Below are 6,134 nucleotides of genomic sequence, written 5' to 3'. Positions count from 1 at the left end.
ACAAGCTACGGTTACTATACTTATAAATCGAGGCAAATGATTCGTTTCTGGCTCATCGTGTCCACCATGAATAACCTTCACCACAATGTGCAAGCCATAAGCTATTTATGGCACTGCTGGAACATAAATGTGAGAAACAGAAAGTACTACATACATTATTCCCAACGTTAACTATTTTGATGCATAAACAACTATAGGAACCTCAAAATCATTGCAGCATCAAAAACTAGTACAGAATTATTCAATCTACCAAGAAAGAAAAGGAAAGCAGAGCAAAGCATCCTGGTTTATATCACCAATGTTTCTTATCTTCTCAATAATTCAAGAAAACCCATTTCTCTAAGGCAAGATATGCACTAAGGTCTACCTATCTGCACTAGTAAACAGATATGACCCGAAAAGGCATACCAGTATAAGCATCGAACTTGATTATGCTAGTTGGTAGCCCAATCATCTTTCCAGAAAAATGAAATGAATAAAATTCCATGTAAGCTTTATTCCACATTGTTCTTCAATAAACTATAGCTGAAAAACATTGTTTTTGACAACCAGTTAAACCATGACTGGAATGAAAGTTTATTATGTGCAATGCCACAACTGACAGCATTACAGAATCCAAGAGAGTGATAATGAGAAGCATTTTAACAAGCTAAAAGCTTACACGAAGGTGGAAGTCACTTGTGATTTACCAAGCAAACAAGTAGCGCAAGAAGTTGATACCTGTGGTTCCTAAGAAATAGCAAGCATGGCAGTGCAGTGAATAAGAATGATATGAGATATGATTTCTGGTTTAACCAAGATGAGGTTGTACCTAATTAGGGGACAAAATCGCAAGAGAAAGTTCTCCCAAAAAAAGAAGAAACAATGCTCAAAATGTCAAATGGTGAGAAGCGATCCGCATCATCTGACTTTAAAGAAGTAACCATGATAGAATATACATCTATCGACTATTCTTGATGTGTCTTTGTATGTAATTTAGTGGAGGAATCCAAGCCTCCAATGGAACTTCTCAGTTCACGAGTTGGTCTTTTAATCTTTGTCGAGCACTTCTATCTGCACCAATTAGCTTCCTCCCACATCAATTTGAAACAGTTCCTAAAGCAGATAAAACCAACAAATTTTAAAAATGCAAAGATTCACGGTCAGGTGAAATTGTCAGTATTAGAGAACAACACTTGTTATTATGAATAGAGTACTTAAACTTTATCAAAGGAATGCAGATGTCCATTGTTTCATAATGGTATTTGACATAGACATAACACCAGCTGAAAGTGCCAACCAGATCTATTTGTTTTTAATTCCAAGAAACGAATCCAAGTTTTTGTATTCTCTAGCTTTTACTTGTTTTTCTTATGTTATTATAAAGCCAATAAGAACCATAACCTACATTCGACGATAAAACTTTTTCAATCCAATTGACGTTTTCTGCAAAGAAATTGTATCTTCGAATGTGCAGCAATAATTGAACCAAGTTATTTCTTTGAGACACTATTTAGTCCAGTTGATTTTACTTCCACATAGAACTCTATTTGCCTCCAGCACCAACACCATCCCCCCATCCACCCACAAGACCCTATAAAGAAACAGAAATGAATTGGCTGGACAAGGAAGCTACTCCTCCTCCAGCTGGACCTAGGCTGAAAATGAACCTTCCTTTCGAGGTTGCCTTACCATGCAGATGGGTTTTGGCAATGACAGACTTAAGCCATTTAACCGAAGTAAAGAAAAATCAGAAGGCAATATATTTTATGTAAATTAACCACACATCTTTATCTCCTATATGATTTCATAGGCATGCATTAACTAGATCAAATCATCCTTTGTCCAGGAGATAATTATTTGATGACAATATCAAACTGAGATAAACAAAAATCAGAAGGCAATGCTTTAAATCAATCACAAGTATATTTCAACTAAAATAGTTTTGTTCAAAAGATGACTACCTAATTCCTGATCAATCGAAATCATATCTACGTTTACAAAGAGACAAGGAAGACTAAAGATGGAGGATTAATTCACAAGCCAAAGATTTGAATTCCATCAACATAACAGAAAACCAAGGTCCGCATCTTGTTATCAGTTTCGTTAGGATTCATCGCCAAGCTCAATTTTTCATTCCTATACATGTACGAAGAGCCCAACCTGGAAAACCCTGATTGATGATACCGTTCAACGGAGATATTTAACATCATCCGAAAGAATATAAATGATGCGATCCTCAACGTTCGAAAAATTCGAGTTAAACAGGGACAAAACCACACATACGATCAAAGAGGACGGAATCCATCAGTGGTCATGGCCATGGGAGCAGCAACGGCTTGGCCCAGCCGAGTCGCCAGCGGGCTTATCGCCGTGGTCCTCCTCGTCGCTGTCGTCCTCGTCGAAGGGCTTCTGCTTGTGGAAGATGCAGCACTTCTTGGAACTCTTGCGGTTGAGGAACTCGTTGTCGACCGTCCCTTCCTTCCAGGAGACCTTCTTCTTGGGCCGCTTGAGTCGGAGAACTAGGGTTTCGGGCGGCTGCGATCGCTGAGAAGAGGTGGTAGCCGAAGAAGAAGGGGACAGCTCTTCCATCGTTAGGGTTAGGGTTCCGGTCGTTGACGGAGCGGAGGTCCTCGCCATCGCTCGCCGTCTCGTGTTGGTAAGAGATTGATTATTGTTCAAAGCCCATTCTTATTCTACCTAATAATTTACTGTTCATAATCCCTTTAAAAAATAATAATTTATTATTCACAATTTCTCTAGTTTCATTTTTTCCACGTTTTTTTTTTATTTCCTTCTCCGCTTTCACACCGTGCGATTATTTTCTACTATTCACAATTCCTCTAATATAGAGGATAATGTCTTTTTATTAATTTTTTATTATTAATATAACTAAAATATGATTTTTTATTAATATAACAAATATAGAGGATAATTTCTTTGAGTTATTATAGAATATATATATATATATAATATTAAAAATATTAAATTAGTATAATAAATATAAATTCCTCACATCCTTTTTTGATCTTCAGTTTGTCTCATCTTATTATTATTTTTATTATTTTATGTCATATCTACTATTAAGAGAAGGAGATAGAAAAAGAAAGGAAAAAGAGATTATAAGTAAAAAAAATAAAAAGATTTTATTAGAATTAAATTATAAATTTAGAATATATATGTGTCTATTTATAAAAAAAATAGTTTAAAAATATTTTTAAAAAATTATCGTTAGATTATAAATAATAAAAAATTAAAAAATTAATGACATACTTTTAGCATAACGATAGTGTTGAGAAACTCATTCTTGATTGTCCTTTCCTTCCAATACTACTTTCTTCTCAAATTGTTTGAGTCGAAGAATTAAAGTTTCAAACAATTATAATGATCGAGAAGCAATTCGGAGTCGAAAAAAAAAGTGACAACTCTTTGATTATTAGGGTTAGGGTTCTAGTTGTTGATGGAATGAAGATTCTTGCCATCACATGTCGTCTCATTTTGGTAAGAGATTATTGTTCAAAGCTCATTCTTATTTTTCCTAATCCTTTTAATCCCTTTAAAAAAATTAATAAAATAATAAATCATTATTCACAATTTCTCTAGTTTTATTTTTTTATTTCCTTCTCCGCTTGCATACTTGCTATCATTCTGTACTGTTAACAATCCCTCTATTTTTTTTATTTTTCTCACACCCTACTATCTTTTGACTCTCTCTACTGCAGTATATTTTATTAGATAACTTACAAAGATCCAAAATATGATAACTTCTGAATTAATATAATTAACATAGAGAATGATATTTTGAGTTATTAACCTTATAAGTATTAAATCATTATAACAAATATTAAAATTTGTTTCTCACATTTTTACTGTTTATTTGTATCATCTTCTTCATCATTTTACGAGAAAATGATAAAAAAAAATTAAAATAAAATAATATTTTAATTAGTAAAAAAATATATAAATTATGATAAGTTTGATAAATGATATTTTAATTAGTTAAAATAAAATATTATAAATTCTAAAATAAATTAAATGATAAACATCAAATTATATAAATTTAAAATATTAAAATAATTGATTTATGATGATAGTTCTATTAGTAAAAATAAAAAAATATTTTTTTTAAAAAAAATAAATATTAAGTAGTAGATTATATACTACTGTAATAATAACAAAACCGTAAGTCTCAACTATTTGGTATTGATTATGTATATCTTTTGTCGTCATTGAGATATATAAAAAGTCATATATCTAGTTACGTTCAAAATACTTAAGTCTTTATTTATAATTTTTATTAAAATTATTTTAGGTTCTTTTAATCTTTTCTAGTATCATTTAATATTAATTATTTTACATATTCTTACCATCACATTCGAGGTTTCGTAAGCACGTTCAAATATTATCTTAAATGGATTTTGATTATCTTATTTTATTATTTATCGATGCAACATCTAATTATTATGAAAAAAATATTTTTTATCTTTCACATTATGCATCTATCTAAGCAATATAAATTTTATGTATATGTTATTTATTAACTATCAAATACTAGTATCTATAAAAGCATTGTTAGTTCCATAATAATAATAATAATAATAATAATAATAATAATAATTATATATATATATATATATGTTTTAATCTCGAAAGTAATCATACAAAACTACTTATGTCTGTTATCATTTTAATCATTTTATTTTTACTCTATAAATAATATCTTCATCGATTCATCTATCGTATTAAATAATTAATTTAATAAACCTAAAAAATATTTTTATCCATTCAATCCAACTATATTCTATTGTCTATTCCTAAATCACTAAGATTATATAATATATATATATATATATATATCAATTTTAGTCATATTTAATATAAAATATTTAGTTTTTATTAATTAAAATTATATTATAGTAAATAACATGCACTAGGGAGATTTATCATGTGATTGACAAGTTCATCTATTATCAACGTGAACAAGTATAACCTTTTATATGGATCCTTGATATAATACTATGCTAATAGAAAATTTACTAAGCATACTTTATATATAGTTTAACATCAATAACTACTTTTATCACATACATATATATATATATATATATATATATATATATATATATCCTTAATAATATCAATATAATTAGTAGATATATCTTTCTTTTTAAATACCTACTATCATAAATATGTAGGAATCTTATCATATATTTTTTCTAAGTCAATAAAAATTATATATAATTTTTTAAATATTAATTTAATCTAATAAAATAAAAATAAAAATTATGATTGATCATCCAAACATAAAAATAAAATTAATTTTCAAAGATATTTATTTCAAACCTTATCCTATTTTGATAATTTATTCCCAAAATTTTGATTCATGATTTTATTTTATTTTATATAATTTATATAATTTTGTGTACCACCCTTATTTTGATAAATTAATATTAGAAAACTGATATTCAAATTCAAGACCTCAACTTACTAAATGGGTTCTCTAACCAACCGAGCTATTACCAATTTTCCACCTTTAAATATATAATAATTTCTAATGCGTTTAAGAATCACACTTAAAATGTTTTTGTTTTCCCTTCCGCAAAAGCTCTTCTAGCATTTCGAGAGATGCTAGCGAAGTTGGCAAAGCTGTAACTTGAGAACCACAATAAGCATATTATTTTTGGAAAACCCCCCCACCCCAAAGAGACACTAAGCATGTTCAGACTAATTTATATACACACGCCAACCTTCTTCCCTCTCTTAGTAAATAATTAAAATTAATATACAGAACGATACTATCACTTTAAAGGTTGAAGAAGAATATTTAGGATTATAATCTGTCACTGTAATTTGACTAAGCAAACTATGTGATTCGATTTGTTGCTAATGTGCATCTTTTTAGACTTATATATATAGAATGACGATGGCGGCTTTCAACGTCCCGTCGATATGTCCGAGTGGTTAAGGAGACAGACTCGAAATCTGTTGGGCTTTGCCTGCGCAGGTTCGAATCCTGCTGTCGACGAAACCCTTTTGCGTCCTCCTGTTTCAATCTAATATGTTTATTTTCTCGGTTCGATCCGGTTCGGTAAAAGCCGAACCTTCAATATAGTTTTGGTCCGGTTTTCTAATGAAGCTTTTGAATGAAAAGTAAT

The 6,134-nt window shown here is 29.8% G+C and overlaps 1 non-coding gene across 1 annotated transcript; it reads left to right on the top strand.

Moving 5' to 3' along the window:
• Positions 1-5,922: 5,922 nt before the first annotated feature.
• TRNAS-CGA (transfer RNA serine (anticodon CGA)) lies at positions 5,923-6,004 on the top strand. Its single transcript has one exon. It is a non-coding gene; the product is annotated as a tRNA-Ser (tRNA).
• Positions 6,005-6,134: the final 130 nt, after the last annotated feature.

Source organism: Musa acuminata, chromosome BXJ3-10 (assembly GCF_036884655.1).
Source record: "Musa acuminata AAA Group cultivar baxijiao chromosome BXJ3-10, Cavendish_Baxijiao_AAA, whole genome shotgun sequence".
In the NCBI taxonomy this organism is placed as follows: domain Eukaryota; kingdom Viridiplantae; phylum Streptophyta; class Magnoliopsida; order Zingiberales; family Musaceae; genus Musa; species Musa acuminata.
This window is presented reverse-complemented; position numbering and strand designations above follow the sequence as displayed.